The sequence below is a fragment of the Podarcis bocagei genome (assembly GCF_964188305.1).
Source record: "Podarcis bocagei genome assembly, chromosome: 3".
In the NCBI taxonomy this organism is placed as follows: Eukaryota; Metazoa; Chordata; class Lepidosauria; order Squamata; family Lacertidae; genus Podarcis; species Podarcis bocagei.
Window position 1 is genome coordinate 3,449,050 of NC_138127.1, and position 17,815 is coordinate 3,466,864.

Consider the following 17,815-nt stretch of genomic DNA (forward strand, 5'->3'; position numbering starts at 1 on the left):
CCCTATAGAGGGCTGTCTTCAGATGGCTCGAGGATCAGATAACTCCATAACCTCCAACATGAGGAAAACATGAGGAAAACAAGGACATCCTATGGAAAAGTGGGACATTCCAGGATCAAATCAGAAACCGGAACGGCTTCTGTAAATCTGGGACTGTCCCTAGAAAATAGAGACACTCGGAGGGTCTGCATCAGAAAACTCTCCCCAAGTGTATATTTACCATTAATGGTCCACTCTGCATTGAAAAACTGAGCAATCGTTTTTTTAAAAAAAAAAAATTAAGAGCTCATCTTTAAACAAACAAAATGTGTGTGTTTACAAGGCAGTACAGTTGCCTCAGCGCAGCTTATTGCTGGATGTTAGTATGCACAGTGGAGTATCTTCAAACTGATGCAGTCTGGAATATTTTTGCTAATTGAAGTTGCAGCCTTTTAAAGTTACGTGTGGAACTCATCTTCAGAATTTTGATTTTGATTAAGAACTGCTCTTGTTGTGCACTTCCTTCCATTCCTGTAGTAGACCTCTAACAGGACTTTCAGATTTCTGCTGCTTTCTAATTCAAAATATGTGTTGCTAGCTCAGGCTTGGCACCAATGAGACCTCAGTAACTCTTTACCCTTACATTCTCTGGCAAGCTTGACTCTAAATCCCTGTGGATCATCATATTGTAAAAAGAACATAATATACATTGAAACTATTTTTACAACTGTCATCTTAACATCCGCTATTTTTCTGTGCTGATAGAACTCCATAACATTTTCAGACTGGTGAGTGGGGAGAAATGAAAATACAATATGTAAATATTCCTGCATTTCAAGAAGGAAGGGAGAGTCCTGAGCACATTCAAATTATCCTTTCAATGGAAATATTTTTCAGAAATATAAATGACACATGAACATAAGTGAAAACAGGCCAAAGGATTATTTCATGAACTTAGCTCTCGGGGCTAGGAACAATTCCTGAAAATACTTATAATACCAAACCTTTGCGAAGAATCTAAACAGAAAGGTGCTTACAATAGATATTTCCTCTGTTTCTTTTTAATCGATGGCTTGCGTGTGTGTTAGATGAAGCACTGTTTTAATTCCAAAAGCCCAATTGTTTTATATATATATAAAACAACTGGGCTTTGGGTATTAAAATAGTACTCATTTAACATTCTTGAGGAGAATAGTCAAGCAAATAGAGAAGTTGGAAAAGCCACATGTTTCATGAAATCAAATTGGAAAGTTAGTTTGCAGTTTCATTCCCAGGATATAGGCTCCCTTTTTCTGCTTTATGAATAGCCCATGTTCATATGGGACAAAAACTTCCACCATCTACCACGTCACTCTCTAGAGTTGTTCCACACAAGTTACGTGCATCTGTCATGTGCTGAATTGAGCTTTTTGATCCACCATCACCAAGTAACACCTAGAACAGTTTGTGAGAAACTAGTATTAAATTAAAATAAAAGTGTGTGCTTACAGGTAAACAGATACCAGTGTGCATGCCCATAATGACCTCAGGGAAGGCCAGCCCACCCATGAAGTGGCGTGAAGTAGCTGCCTCGGGCAGAAGAAGACCCCAAGGGACCACCCTCATGGATGCCTCCTGCCAGTCCTCCATCTCTGCCAGAGAAGCGGTGCCAGGATAGGTGCTGATTTCCTGCTGGTTTCCTGCAAGATCTTGTGGGATCTCATCAAAGTCTTGCAAGACGGCCTGCATTCTGCCCAGGCCTGCATGAGGAAACGAAGCAACAAGGAGCCTTTCATTTGAACAACTCCAAATCCTTACCTAGTTTGGAGTGAGGCATTGCTAATTTTTATTTTTGCACTGCTCTTTTGTGCAAGCGTGGTAGATCACAAAAGGTGTATGTGCACATATAGACAAATAATCATGGATCTCAGCTTTCCTGTCCTGGAGCAGCACACACATATGTACGTCTGCTGTTTTGTGCAAATCTGGTAGATTTGTGGTGCACCCAAAGCTGAACTGCAGTTGGGTCTTGACAATGTTTTGGTGTCTGCTGAAATCTGCAAATTGAGGTATGAAACCTTCCCCCCCAGAAGCTACTATGCAAGTAGGTAACACTCAGCAACAATGGCTTGACTGCACAGTTTGTGCACCAGGAAAATACAAAATCTAGGTCTGTCTATTGAAGCTCCATTCTTGCCTCTTCCATGGACTTTCCTAGATATTCATGCTGGAGCTAGCATTTACAGTAGAATCAACACACTTCTTTTTACACCAAGAAAAGAAAGAGCATTTTTATGTGACTAGAAAATACAAACCTACTGGAATTCTAGGCATTGTAAAGCGTAGGACTGATAACTATCTAACACATACTTGCTGGATCTGCTAAAGTTCCTTTTGAGCTTCACAGCAACTTTTATAACTGCAGTCATTTCCTCTTATTTATTGCCATTCTGTAATTCCTCATGTAATTGCTTTTGTGGTAATAACTTTGTCCCTTCTTTCCTGGATATTAACACTTGGGTAAGGTATTTAAAGAATGTCACAACTAAGAAAAATGGGTTAGAAAGTCAATAAATGAACTTTCCCATATAATTGCAAGCCATATCTATACAGAGTTGGGATACAGGCCAACTCTGGCCTGCTTCAAACCTCACCGATACGTAAAGTCCTACAGAGATGCTCAGCCATGGGTCTTTCCACATTGTTGTTGTTGTTGTTACTCCACCCATCTGACTGGGTTTTCCCAGCTACTCTCCTTGTGCAGGATTTGGGAGGAGCATAGGTTGCTTACAATCGTTTTTGTGAGTGACTGACATCCATTTTGTGTCCATTTGCTATTGGTTGTTCTGCATAACCTCCACAGGAAGTGTTTCCATCTCAGAGGTGGGGAATATCTGTCCTGTAGGCTAATCCTGCAATGACAAACCTAGACAGCATCTTAAAAAGTAGAGACATCACCTTGCCAACAAAGGTCCGTATAGTAAAAGCTATGGTTTTCCCAGTAGTGGTGTATGGAAGTGAAAACTGGACCATAAAGAAGGCTGATCGCTGAAGAATTGATGCTTTTGAATTATGGTGCTGGAGGAGACTCTTGAGAGTCCCATGGACTGCAAGAAGATCAAATCTCTCCATTCTTAAGGAAATCAGCCCTGAGTGCTCACTGGAAGGACAGATCCTGAAGCTGAGGCTCCAATACTTTGGCTACCTCATGAGAAGAGAAGACTCCCTGGAAAAGACCCTGTTGTTGGGAAAGATGGAGGGCACAAGGAGAAGGGGACGACAGAGGACGAGATAGTTGGATAGTGTTCGCGAAGCTACCAGCATGAGTTTGACCAAAATGCGGGAGGCAGTGGAAGACAGGAGTGCCTGGCGTGCTCTGGTCCATGGGGTCATGAAGAGTCGGACACGACTAAACAACTAAACAACAACAAAAGGCTAATCCTGGCCTGCCAGGAGTCCAAGTTGGCACACAAGGCCATTTCCCCCCAAACCATGCCCATCCACCCATCAGCTGACACCACTCATGACATAAGCTGATGGGTGTTGTGGTGAAGTTAAATCCTGCATTATCTGCACACCCTTGTTCCCAGCAGTGATCAAAAGTACACAGCCAAACTAAACAGGATTTCACCCTTGCTCCTGAGTTAGGAAGGGGTTGCATTACGACTCCCTGCTGAAACGGAGATTTCCCCACATTATTTTTGCAGAGGTTCCCATGCAAAGCTGCATGGGATCCCCTCCTACAACAATGGGGGGAAGCCTCCCTTTTTGCAGATGATTCTGAGGCATGCCTCTCCCTGATTAATATATGAAAAGTTTATATATATACCATATGACCTTTAAAGCCCTAAACGGCCTTGGTCCTGTATACCTGAAGGAGCGCCTCCACCCCATCATTCAGCCCAGACACTGAGGTCCAGCTCCGGGGGCTTTCTGGCAGTTCCCTCACTGTGAGAAGAGAGGTTACAGGGAACCAAGCAGAGGGCCTTCTTGGTAGTGGTGTCCACCCTGTGGAATGCCCTCCCACCAGATGTCAAGGAAATAAACAACTATCTTACTTTTAGGAGACATATGAAGGCAACCCTTTTTAGAGAAGTTTTTAACGTTTAATGCTGTATCATGTTTTTAATATTCAGTTGGGAGCCACCCAGAGTGGCTGGGGAAACCCAGCCAGATGGGCGGGGGTATAAATAAAAAATAAATAAATAAATAAATAATTATTATTATTATTATTACAGAGGTGCCAAATTTTCCCCAAGAAATCCAAAATGAAATGTCCTTTTCTTTCTGGATTGCAGGTAGACAATAACTTTATCCCTACCAGTTGTTACTTTCTTGTTTATTTTACTATTACTGCTCTTCTGGTCACCTATATATACTGAATATCTTACATACACTAACATTTTTTTGTTTGTTTGAATATTTCTAAGCCAAATCCCAATTTGTTGTTTTCTGCCTGTAGTGTGTGTGTGTGTATATATATATATATATATATATATATATATATATATATATATATATATATATATATATTTCCATTTTTTCCATTGCAATATTTTAACAACAAAAATTAAATCTAAGCAAATTCAACCATAAGTTTCACCATCTCTGTGTACTCCATCTGTTTTAATTGCCAATCATCTTTCGTTGGAACTGCTTCTTCTTTGCAACTTTGGACACATGCCATTTGGTCAGCCGTGGTGGCATCCATAAATAACATTTTTCTGATCTTTAGGTAGTTCTTCTGCAATTATACCTAAAAGAAAAGCTTATTTTCAACATTTTTTAAATTCATTATATATCATTTCCCAGAACGCTTTTGCTATCTTACACTTCCACCACATATGAAAAAGGGTGCCTTCCTTCTCTTATTTTCTGTCTGTGGTTTTAAGTTCTCTGGTATTCTGATTCAAAGCTTGCTGAAGTCAATATGAATCTTAGATCACATCCCAGCTTTCCGAACTATTCTGTTGGTGTCGATGTCCCCTTCCGGCTTAGATTTGTATGGGTAACTCATTAACATGCTACTTCGTCCTTACACGCTGCTTTGGCCTTCCAGATTAGAAAGGAAAGTGTTAAGCAAAATTAACCCCATGGTCTTCTTCTATTTCTCCACCAGAGTCTTCCCCACTCAGTCTCATAACTAGTCATTTCTGTGCCCAAGGCTCCCAAGACAGAGAGACACTGGGAAGGTGAACTGTTCACACTTTTAAAGTATCTGGGGTACTATGAGCTAGAAGAATGAAACATGAGCTAGCTCTCAAATGTCAAGTTTGTACTGCTGAGGGCCTACACACCATGCTCCTGCTGTTCTGCAGTCAACCAGCCAGCTCAGAAGTTACATAAAAACCTCATGGCTGCTTCTGTCCAATAAGTATCAGGCTCTCTCCAAAGCCATGTGCCTTTGATGTTTCTCCTGCCCGCCGACACTGCTGGCAATGTATAATAGCTGGATGCGATTGGCTGTGTTAAGTTACACAGGCCGAGAGCCAATGAGAAAATGCAATAGCAGTGCCACTCTTCCCGGCCAGCTGCCATCCCTAACACTCTGAGCATGCAAATGACTGACTTTTTAATCTGCCACTCTGAAAACATGTAACTGTGCTAGACAGAAGATGAATCACTGGACAGTTTTATTTTATTTGAATGACTTTCAATATATTGCATTCTTTTTGATGCTCACTTTCACCATTGTCCAAGCTGATCCAGTGCTGGTAGCCAGAGAGAGAGAGAGAGAGAGAGAGAGAGAGAGAGAGAGAGAGAGAGAGAGAGAGAGAGAGGATACTTATTACCTGCCATTTATCCCAAAGGATCACAGGGTAGTGTACAAAAGGTATAATACATAAATACAGTGTTGTTGTTATCCATCCATTCTTCACAGGGCACAAAACTTTAAAGTACAACATTAAAAGTGGTTTAAAACAAACTACAAAAAGATGATGGACTATATAGAACTTGCTGAACTAACCAGGAGACTCCGAGACCAGAGAGAAGAGATGGTGGAAGAAGACTGGAAGAAGTTGAAGGGAATATTTGAAAAAATATGTTAATATTTAAACCTTAGAATAGCTTTGGAAGTGGATATAGGCTGTAGGGTTAGAAGCAGAAGATAGGGAATTTTAAAATAGTATTATTTGTAAGTGATAAAATGTGAAGTTATTTTAAGTGTGATAAAAAAAAGATGGTTAGAAATTATGATATATGTAAACTGCTAAAGATGAAGTAAAATGGAAATCAGATAGGTGGAACTTGGGGAATCCCACTTCACAATGTTTAGAAAAATAAGGATATGACAAAAATTTGTTCGTATTGTTTCTCTTTTCTGTTTGTGTTTTTTATTTGTGTTTTAAAATGAATAAAAAAAATTGGAAAAAGAAAAAAAAACTACAAAAACAAAAGGCAAGTGGTCCCTAAAACCAAGAGTGGTCCCTCTTCACCATTTGCCAAAAACTTTATAGTGAAGATACCAGATGACCTGTACAGGCTACCACGGAGAATGCCCTCTCCCTTGCTGCTGTCACCACCCAAGCTTCTGAGGACAGTGGAACTACCAAGAGGTACTGGTGGAGGAAGGGGGTAGGAGGAGTGCACCACCCCCTGCACCATCAGGGAGGGGGGGTACCATCACGGCCACCCCCCAGACACGCGCCGCACACCCCCGAACCACGCCAGGTACCACATCCCCGCGGAAGGCGTGCCTCGCACCGGGGTTGCACGTCACACCCCCTGGGATGCGCGCCAGTCATGCCCCTGCCTGATCTCCGCTCCCGCCACTGCCAAGAAGTCTCCCTCTGCTGATCTTAACACCAGAGATGGTTTGTATAGAAGGAATAGGTCTTTCAGATATTTTGGAGCAAAGTCACTGAGGGCTTTAATATGAGCATCCTGAATCGGGCCCCAAAAAGAACTAGCAAGCTATGCAGCTATTTTAAAACAAGGGCTTATACAAGTTCTAAATGGAACTCCAGTCTGCAATCTGGCCACTGCATTTTGGACCAGTTGTTGTTTCTGAGTTATCTTTCAGGGTGGCCTTAAATGTATTACAATGCAAAAGATATGACAACATTACAATCATCCAGTGTGGAAGGTATCAGAGCATGGAGTACATTGGCGAAGTCATTTCTAGGCCATAGTTGGAGAACCATCCAGAACTGGAAAAAGGCACTTCTGGTTACTGAGGTCACCTGAACCTCCCCAGGGACAGTGCTGGATCCAGGATCACCCACAAGTTATGAACCCGCTCTTTCTAGGAGGGTGCATTCCCATGTGTTTGGCATCAAGCACATTTTCACTAGACAGAGTGAGATGGCTGAATTATGGTGGTGGAGAACAGTGGTGAAATGATGGAGAAAAGAACTGTGTATCACACACAACATGCCCTGGGTCTTCTCAGCTAAGCTAGACTGATGCCCTTAGTAGGCCTGTCCTTTCCCTAGAGTTGAAGTAAGTCCTGTTTGCCTTCTGCTCACAGAAATGTGTGTGCACATATGCAGCGTTAACCTTTGACCTGAGCAGCAAAATGTCTTGGGCTAGCCCTGAAGCCATGGCACCATGATTATAGTTGTTTATACTTATTTATAACCACAATACGATGCTTTTATCCAAGCAGGTTTAAATCAATTGATTGTTTTCCTCCACTGCTGTTAGTCACATGAAAAAGGTGTGGAATATGACTTGTAATAGCTTCGAGTATCCCAAAGCCATAAAAAAGGCTGCCAAGCAAACAACTGAGGTATAGGAAAGCCTAGAGAAACCATCCTCTTTTCATTTGAGCCAGCACAATAGCATTGCTATAGCATCACACTATTGGCTTGACATTACCAATCAGCCATTGGGGTGGCGGCCAGCAAGGACCTTGGATTCGGTCCTCAAATCTCCCCAAAGAGGTGTTTAGAGCAGTCAAAACCTAACAGTATTTACCATCTGTTAAGGAAAGCCTATCTGGACTTCTTCCAGTGAGATCCGCATTGCTCATCGCAGCCTTGGCTTCTGGAGTTCTTTACCTCATATCACACCTGCTCTGTGGACGTAGGTTGCCCTTGCTAGACAAGCAGACATATCTCATTGCAACTGCACACTTAACTGATGAGAAGTTTTGGCAATGTTGTGATTTAAATTGATCTACAGCAACATTAAATGTAACATTGGGGACATGTAGGCCTGTTGTCTCAAATAACTTGCGAATAACATTTCCTGCAAATCAGTGGGATTACTTCAGAAAACATGGTCTGAGAAGTCTGGCTTCCCTTTATGCTCCAGGTATTTTTATAAAAATCATTTCCAAGAAGCCCCAACTAACCTGATTAGAATGAGCTCATTCATATTATGTAATGTTGATATGATCATGACAATGCAGAGAAAACTATGTCCATATTGATATATCTCAGCCAGAATAATTAGGTTGCTATCCAGTCCATAATTCTCTGTTGGAGGGAGAAAAAACCCATAGTCATAATCATTCTTAAAACTGATATGCTCCTAAAGTGAAACACTTTGCCAAATGTTAAATTAATTCAATTTGGGAATTTTTAAATGCTCTGGAATTCATAACAATTATTTTACAAACTTTCAGCAAGAACAATAGAATGCTTCATACTGTGCAAAGATATATATTTTAGGTAATAACTATAGTAATATTTGCTTGTAATAATGAATCCCAATTTTAGGATTTGCAAGATTTACGAGAGAGAGAGAGAGAGAGAGAGAGAGAGAGAGAGAGAGAGAGAGATGCATTCAGTATGCTGGTAGGATTTGATTTACATATATGTCTTAAAGATTCAAGCCTGCTTTGAATCAAATGACAGTTTGATGACAAACATGAAAGCAAATGGGTTGACATAGCCAGTAGAATCACAAGTGGCAATGAGCTGTGCCTTACAGGGAAAATCTTTGAAGAGGACTTCATTAGAAGGGAGACCAACCATTTTTTAATCCAAGAAATAGATTTCCCTGAAGCATATGATGAGACATGCATAGCACTAAGTAAGCTGTTCTTCCCATTCATCCTACTGCCCCATATCTTAAAGGCAGATATAAAAAAATCGGGTTTCAAAATTCTCAACCATTGCTGGGAGGTGAACCAGGTTAACAGGAGAAATACTGCATGTGAGCAAAGTATGGTTTTCACAGAACAAAGGGAGCAAATTTCTTCTAGGGAACTTTGGGTTGATAAGGAGCTTTCTTGGGTTTCTTCACCACCCATTGTCCCCAACATTGGGCAGCCACCAGAGAAGATAACACACAATCTAAGGTGTATTCTCAGTTCACCTAGAACAGTGAAGCAACTGAAGAACTGGTTCCCATGGCAACTTATCATAACATGCACCTCATAAAGGATGTACCAGGCCAGACCCAGCCAACTGGTTTGACCAATTTTACTGTGCACCCTATAATATGCACCAGAATCCTTTGCAATATATAGGTGATTTTGTGACAGACATTAACCTGTTCTTCAGTAGACAAACTGGAATGGAAAAAATTGCCTGAAGATAGAAAGACTAGAAGCCATTACCTCAAGATACAAAGGTGATAATGTATTACTCTACTTTTACTTTCTTGCAGCACACTTCAATAATAATAATAATAATAATAATAATAATAATAATAATAATAATAATAATTTATTTATACCCCACCCATCCGGCTGGGTTTCCCCAGCCACTCTGGGCAGCTCCCAACAGAGGACTAAAAACACAATAAAACATTGAATATTAAAAACTTCCCTAAACAGGGCTGCCTGCAGATGTCTTCTTAAAGGCAGATAGTTGTTTACTTCCTTGACATCTGATGGGAGGGCGTTCCACAGGGTGGGCGCCACTACCAAGAAGGCCCTCTGCCTAGTTCCCTGCAGTCTCACTTCTCACAGTGAGAGAACCCCCAGAAGGCCCTCAGCACTGGACCTCAGTGTCCGGGCTGAACGATGGGCGTGGAGATGCTCCTTTTGCCTTATTATTGGGCTCCTTGTTCTTCTCTCATGAAGAATTCAGCTATTCATTTTGGAGGTGTATACATGCCCTTTCATTGACAGCTAAATACTGCTTTTAAATTAAATGGGGGGGGGAGGAAGTGTATTCAAGAATGACACATTACTCAACTATTTTTGTAAAGTGTTGCTCTGAATCCAGAAACCATTTAATTTGAGCACTAAAGCATGATTCTACTGGCGTGTTGGATCCTCCTTCAACAACTAAATTGGATTTAGTTCTGAAATATTCCTAAGGAAGCTGCTGGAGTTGAGACACTGCCAGTGGTAAACATCAGCAGGAAACTAGTGATAAAATTCTGGTGCAAATGCTTGACTCCTTGACGCTTTGAGAGGAAAAGGGTGCCTGATCTTTGGCTACTTTCAAAGAGAACTAAAGCAGTCATTAACGATCTAGTGTAATCATTAGAGACAGTGCTGTGTCCTACATTTCTTAGATCAGTAATATGAATCTCAGCAGCTCACAACACTTGTCTCAAATTATCAGCAAGCTCTTATCCAGTTCAGATTTTAATCTGATCCAAATCAGAAGCCCCACCTCCCTCACCCTGATACCTACTCCCCTCTAAACGCCCTCTCCTTCTTTTCCACCCACGGGGAGGGGGGCACACAGGGACGGTTGCCCCAGGTGCAAAATTGTCAAGGGGGAAAAATTTCAACACCCAGTGCTGACTCAATACAGCTGTGCACTGTATCTGGGCTCCATTGAAAACAGCTTCTCTGTGTGAACCAGGAAGTGACTTCTCCAGACAACATGTACTCCGTCTCCCTCCCTGCCATTCGCGTGGCCCAGGGTGCTGGCAACCCACACTATGCCACTGTGCCACATTGTTTACAAGAAACTAAGTACAGAGAAGAGAGTGTTATGGTTTTATAGAAAACAGCACTGAGATGCCTTCTCAATATAGACCAGAAACATATTGTTGCATGCCACCCCAATCTCTGAGCAGTGTGAAATTCCAGGGATTCCAAAAAGTTACCCAGGGTTCCAGTTTCCTTCTGGGAATGAGGCACAGCAGAGACTATGGTGTCTTTGTGATATATGGTTTATTCAAACATATGTACGTCCTGAGCCTACGATGGAGGAGTTCAGAGCATCAACACTCAAAAAGGGTCTTGTGCCTGTCAGTTGAGGGAAAGTCTTTCCTCGTTTGTTGTCTCCCACAGAGCCCCTTTCTTTCTCCTTACACCTCAAAAAGTGGTGTATAAGTAGAAGTAATATGCACACAAACAATACATAAGCATAGGCTAAACTCCCTCCTCTGAAATGGAGGAATGTAAAATGTGCTTATACAAGTATTTGGCTTGGACCATGGAGCACTGTTACATCAGCTCTGTCACTCTTGGCCCAACATAATCAGAAAAGTCAACATGGTTATAACAGGGGCAGGAAACCTGTGACCTGCCACATGTTGTGTGGGATCTGAACAACCTTTGGAGGACTACACGGTTCCCTATGTTAAGGATAAGGGTTCAACTTCCTGGAATGGGAATGTTTGCTTATGTTGAATTGCTGTGTGTTTTTAGCATGGGGTTTTTCCTTTGGCAGTAGCTCTCTCATGGGATTGGCTGACTGTGAGTCACATGAGAGAGGCATTCCATTCTGTTGTGACTGTTATTCAAGTAACTGTCGTTTTTAACTGTTTTCTGTTCTTTCTCTCTGTGTTTATGAAGGAGAATAGCTGATTAGAGAGGTTCCCTGGATGCTGCAGAGGACGGTGTGTGTCAGTGTGGTCTGTCTGGGGTGAAGCAGACAGAGGAAGATCCCTAAATGTTAATCGGGATAAGCCTGTGCTGTCTATAAGGAACAAAGCGAATAAGCATGAGATATGTCTTTCTCAATTATATGTTTATGAAAGTAAACTTCTTTTGAATATAAAGAGTCAGAACACTGCATATATTCAAACTATATATATATATTCAAACTTTATATATCTTTATCTTTATCTATATCTATATCTATACACACACACACACACACACACACACACACACACACATCCTACACCGGGTTGTGAAAACTGTCTGTTTCAGTGTTTCCCAAAAGCAGTTCTGCTCCATCCCAATTCTTCTTTCTTTTCCAGGCTATATTTATAGGATGACTGTAAGCCATGGGAAGAGAGATTTACTGTCATCTTCAATGGCAAGCCCTATTGATGGCAAGCCCTATTGGCAAGCCCTATTGATGTTACATATCTAAGCAAAGACCAAACTAATTGTGGAAAAACACACATCTTTATCTAGGTCATTAATACATCAAGCGAAACTCCATAAATATGGTCTCATTCGGTGGCTTGGGATCTCTGTTAGTACTCTTATGATCTCCGAAGGCCTCTTTGGATTTGACACACCAAGGCAGTATTTATGCCTCTTTGGCATATCCTTAATATTTCAATGGTGACATTGTCCTTATAGTCCTTCGAGTTCCCTCCCTGCCATAAAAGGGAAGCAGGTCCCAAAGCTAAACGAAATGTATGAGGACTACAGACATGAAGCAGACCCACATCAGGTGCAGCAGGGCGCCTGCTTTGCGTCAGCTTTCTACCTACTGCCTTTCAAACAGGCAGCAAGACAATCCTTCATTTTACCTGTTTGGATGCTGAACAGGCCTCCTTTCATACAGCAGACATTAACCAGTGAAGGTGTACAGGTGTTCTCCAGAAACGTTTGGACCAGGGACGTTTGGAAACTTGCTCGTTATTTGGCAATCAGAGCACAAACATGCAATTTATCCCCCTGCCTACCTATATTCCACTCCTCGGTCAGGTGCAGGCTACTTTGACATTTATGGGATGGGTCATGGTTCTGCCAAAATCCCATTCATTCCAGTGGTAGAGACTGAGATGGAGCTTTAAAGTACAGACCGCGACTGTGAAGAGAAAAGAGAAAAGGTAAGTGTGGAGAAGCCCTGTGTCTCCTTAGATGAGCCCAACATTTTGAGAATCTCCACCGCTATAATTTAAACAGCGTCTAGATTTCTGCATGAAATCTCCTCTGTAATGTTGAACAAGACCCAGATACCAAAATCCGTAAACATGCATTGCTGCAACATGAGAGAAGTGGACTCACTTCCAGAAATCATAGTCTCCAGATCTGGGGCCGAAAGCTAAAAATAGCTAAAACGAACAAGGATAGATTATTTCAGTGTAGGACCATTTAATGGATACATGTAACTTCCTAGCATTTTGTAAAGAGATGTTTTTAATGGTAAATGGAAAAAAGCAGTAACAAATTAGAAATCGGTTAATAAAAGCATCTTTTTCCATGCAAGACATTACGATTGTATTTAAACAATTCCCATTTTGCTGCTGCTAGTCTGAAGTCAAGTTCACCATATTGACTAAGGCTGCAATGCACACTTAGTAAGGAATAAATCCCATTGGGCACAGTAGGACTTACTTCTGAGTAAACATGCATAGGATTGTGCTGCATATGGTATGAACTAATTAGTGTGTGTGTGTGTGTGTGTGTGTGTGTGTGTGTGTGTGTGTAGGGGGGGGGACAGGATTGTGTATTTCATGTTGAGCCCAACACATGGCAAATATCAAGATAGGAATGCAGTGTCTACATTAGCTAAGAATGTCGTAAATGTGGGCCAGATCCCAAACTTGCCATAATAAGACGATTCAGAGGAAAGGATTAGGACAGAGAAAACTGACTACTACATCTATTCCTGGAAATTAATTTCGTATGAAAATTTATTTAGCAAGTGATATAAATAACTGTTATTGTGCCACTCCACAGACACCAATTATGAGCCTTCATAAATCTGTGAGAATTCAGACAGATACTGAGGGACAAGCATCTCTCTTCACTTGTTCACATTAACTCATAAAACTAACACAGCTATCTTCTTTTGGCTACTAGGCCAAAGATCCTCTTGTTCTCTGTTGTTCCAGCCACTGCTCATGCGCTGATCTTCAAGCTGTATATGAAACTGGCTGATGATACGCTCAACAATTTTGTGGCTTATCAGGCATATTACTTTTTGAAATATGGCAAGCCTACAGCATCTTGTGTTCCTGTCTCTTTTTCTGCCCTTTTTTTTAGATGTGGCGGCCATTTTTGTGTTACGTCACACACCCTGCAGCAGCCATTTGGTGACCTACAACATTTTCTCCAAATTTCAAATTTCCTCCCTGGTCCAAAGAGGACGGCAACCCCAGCTTGATCATTCGAAGTTAACGAATTTGCATGTTTTCAAAAGAATCCGTGGATTAGAACATTCCCAAAGGAACAAAGCTTCCCAGGTTCTCGTTTAAAAATGTCAAAGATGATTTGTTTATCTGAAGAAGCATGCATGGACATGAAAGCTTATACCCAGAACTGTTAGGATATAGTTCCATTCCACCTTAAAAGGGCACAGGCATGACGTTTGTGTATCACATGCCTGTTTACTCCCAGAACTGTCTGCTGGGAACTTCTGTTGTATGTAGCTTTTGTGTTAGAGCTGTTTTGCTGGACATGAAGGCAAGCAGTTATGGTTTCCTTTGTTCCTGAACTACGCTGAATAAATGCTGTAAATATGCTTGCACATCTCTCTCTGTCCGTCTCTTTTGTTGTGGATGATTTATACACTCTGCTGACAGAGTGTGCACGGGTCTCGGAACGTATCTGAGGCTCGTGTCGCTGACTGACTGATGCTGTTCCACGGGAGACCGGTGATCGTCCGGAGTCAGCTGGGGGCTTGCCTGATGCCCCATCTGCCCGGCAGTATCCCAACAAGAACAAACTTAGTTGGTCTCTAAGGTGCTAAGGGACAACCTTTTAACTTTTATTTATTTATTTCGACTGCGTCAGAGCAACACGGCTACCTACCTGAAAGATGATTTGTGTCACAGTCTATCCATTGTTGAATGCAAAATCCTAAATATTATTAGCAAACTCATTCTTCAAGTGTGGGTAAGCAAAATGGCACCATCTGTACAGAAGAGAGAAGTCTCAGCAGGCTTGGAGAAACCTCAAAGTTTGCAGAAATGCCACGACTTTTTTTTTTTTTAAGATCCTAATGTGGGCGAGATTCCCAAGACAGCGCAGTGGTGACTGAGCATGCTCAGTGGCCACAGAATGATGTATGTTGGGAGGAGATGGCAAAGTGGAACACAGCTGAGAAGAGTGCTCGGGTCCTGTTTGTGGGATTCCCGTACACATCTGGTTAGCCACTGTTGAGAACATGATGTCAGGGCAGATGAGCCTGCAGGGAAGCTCTTAGGCTCAAACTAGGATTATATTCAGATGGCATTGCACATATTTAGTGCATTAAAAGATGAACTAAATAGGATATTGCCCCCATTTTTGTTGTTGTTTAGTCGTGTCCGACTCTTCGTGACCCCATGGACTAGAGCACGCCAGGCACTCCTGTCTTCCACTGCCTCCCACAGTTTGGTCAAACTCATGCTGATAGCTTCGAGAACACTGTCCAACCATCTCGTCCTCTGTCGTCCCCTTCTCCTTGTGCCCTCCATCTTTCCCAACATCAGGGTCTTTTCCAGGGAGTCTTCTCTTCTCATGAGGTGGCCAAAGTATTGGAGCCTCAGCTTCATGATCTGTCCTTCCAGTGAGCACTCAGGGCTGATTTCCTTCAGAATGGATTAGGTTTGATCTTCTTGCAGTCCATGGTACTCTCAAGAGTCTCCTCCAGCACCATAATTCAAAAATAATTCCCATTGCCGCCATGGGATATCTTATTTGGGGTCTTTTTGCTGTCTACCATGAGCCATTTTTGCCTGACACACCAGGGGGCTCCACAGTGGTTTGGAGAGTTTTCACTGGCAGAGTTTGGCAGAGGCAGGCAGTGGGTAGGGATGGAGAAGAAATTTGATTCACTTCACATTTAAAGGCGCACCTAACTTAATCCGCACGTTCCAAAACAATATGAAAACTGAAACAACCATCCTTCAAAATTCGCAAAACTCCAAATTTTGTACTGAAAGTCTATTCTTGAGAAAGGTTCTTGCAGGTAAAGTCTACACCTGAGAAATTTTTCTGCGGGTAAACACACCAGTCTTAATGCAACTGAGTTCAACTTCGTTGTGGTGATTTTATCATCACTGAAACTGCGCTAAAAGGAGAGGGTGGCTGTGTGTATCTTTCTTGAAGCGAGAGTTCATCCATCAGGAAAGAGATCGGATTAAATCTTTACAGAATGCATTATAAATATTTTCATTAGAACAGCTTGAATATCTGACGTAGATAAAAATTAAGCACATATTTAGCCATGTACTCTTCCTTAACCTTTTACAGATCAGATGCTTCATGCTGTTTATCAGCTTTAATCAAATTATCAAGCATGTGTAAATGGAAAGGGGGGGGGAACCGGTTGGATCCTCTACTGCACATTGATCAACAATGAACCTTGTTCATTTCAAGGGCCACTTCACTGGCATCCACGTTCCATAAAACAGCAATGGCGTGAACACAGAAGACATTCATTTATATAAGGGATTAAATGCAAAGAGGTTCATGGGGTTTCTTAGGTGAAATGTTTTGGTGAGAATTATTTCTGAAGCTTGCTAGGCACAGTAAGCTGGGGTGGGGAGGTAGGACTGCTTGAAATGATTGTATTGTGTGTTACATAAGAATTGGTTATGTTTTGCTGCTTGTTGGGCCTGCCGGGGAAGTTAACAAAGCTTCAGTTGCATATGTGAGTCCGTATTCCAAAAAAGAGGGGCAGGCATTTTTCAGCCCAAAGGGATCTAGTCCATCATTGGCAACCTTTCAGGGCCTGTATGCTGTTGGTGAGTGTGGCCGCAGTCAAAAGTGGGGCAAAGCAACAGAAGTGATTCTAAACTGTACAAGACCTTGCATTCGAGCTGCAGAAGAACTAGAAGAAGAAGAAGAAGAAGAAGAAGAAGAAGAAGAAGAAGAAGAGGAAGAGGAAGAGTTTGGATTTGATATCCCGCCTTTCACTCCCTTTAAGGAGTCTCAAAGTGGCTAACATTCTCCTTTCCCTTCCTCCCCCACAACAAACACTCTGTGAGGTGAGTGGAGCTGAGAGACTTCAGAGAAGTGTGACTGGCCCAAGGTCATCCAGCAGCTGCATGTGGAGGAGCGGAGATGTGAACCCGGTTCCCCAGATTACAAGACTACCGCTCTTAACCACTACACCACATAAAGGTCAGAAGTTTCTATTCGGGTCGTGGAAATCTGTCGATTTCTGACTCTCCCAGTTTCTCATTTTTCCAATCTCAAATTCATTTCTCCATATTTCCATATAAGTTTGAGGGTTGCTGTTTTTTAAGTTCCCATGAAAATTCATTGACACCGTTGTGTGAATTTCTCCTAATATTCACATTTTTAAAATGCAATTCTCCCTAATTAGTGACAGCAGTTTCCTGCAATATAATGCATATTGGGGTGTTCTTTTCACTAATATATATATATTAATGCACACTCTACTTTAGTAGTCACATTTTTTAAAACACATTGGTTGGTTGGAGAACTACATTACAAAATTCTGGGTTCGGCCCTGGAAGTTTATGTGGTTTCTATACCTAAGGGCAATCAATTATATAGCTTAACCTAGAACAAAATAGGCATCCTTGGAAGTGACAGAAGAGTAAATAGAAAAATGTTTGAAAATTATGGCAGGGCAAGAAAATAGTGCTCTTAAAGAATTTGTTATACAATGACTACTTGCTCTGGGTGATGTGTTCCCTAATTAAATATATGTTTATATTTTAAGTGTCTGTGTTCTGGCCTGGATAGATTCTAACATAAATATAGCTCACCCCATGTATCGTGTGTAGAAGTATTTGAGTAAGAATAAAAATGGAGAATCGTACTGCTTTCTGCTCTAAGTCTGTAGGCTGCTGCAGCAGGTATTTTGAGGGAAGCTGGGCCTCAGCAAAGTAGCTGAGGGAGTTAAGTTACTGG

The 17,815-nt window shown here is 41.7% G+C and overlaps 2 long non-coding RNA genes across 2 annotated transcripts; one reads left to right on the forward strand and one right to left on the reverse strand.

Moving 5' to 3' along the window:
- Window positions 1–4,557: 4,557 nt before the first annotated feature.
- Window positions 4,558–9,234, reverse strand: LOC308583493. The gene is made up of 3 exons (XR_014006254.1): window positions 8,880–9,234; window positions 8,258–8,381; window positions 4,558–4,714 (listed from the first exon to the last, which is right to left on the reverse strand). It is a non-coding gene; the product is annotated as an uncharacterized lncRNA (long non-coding RNA).
- Window positions 9,235–9,269: 35 nt separating this feature from the next.
- On the forward strand, window positions 9,270–11,820 carry LOC308583492. The gene is made up of 2 exons (XR_014006253.1): window positions 9,270–9,483; window positions 11,615–11,820. It is a non-coding gene; the product is annotated as an uncharacterized lncRNA (long non-coding RNA).
- Window positions 11,821–17,815: the final 5,995 nt, after the last annotated feature.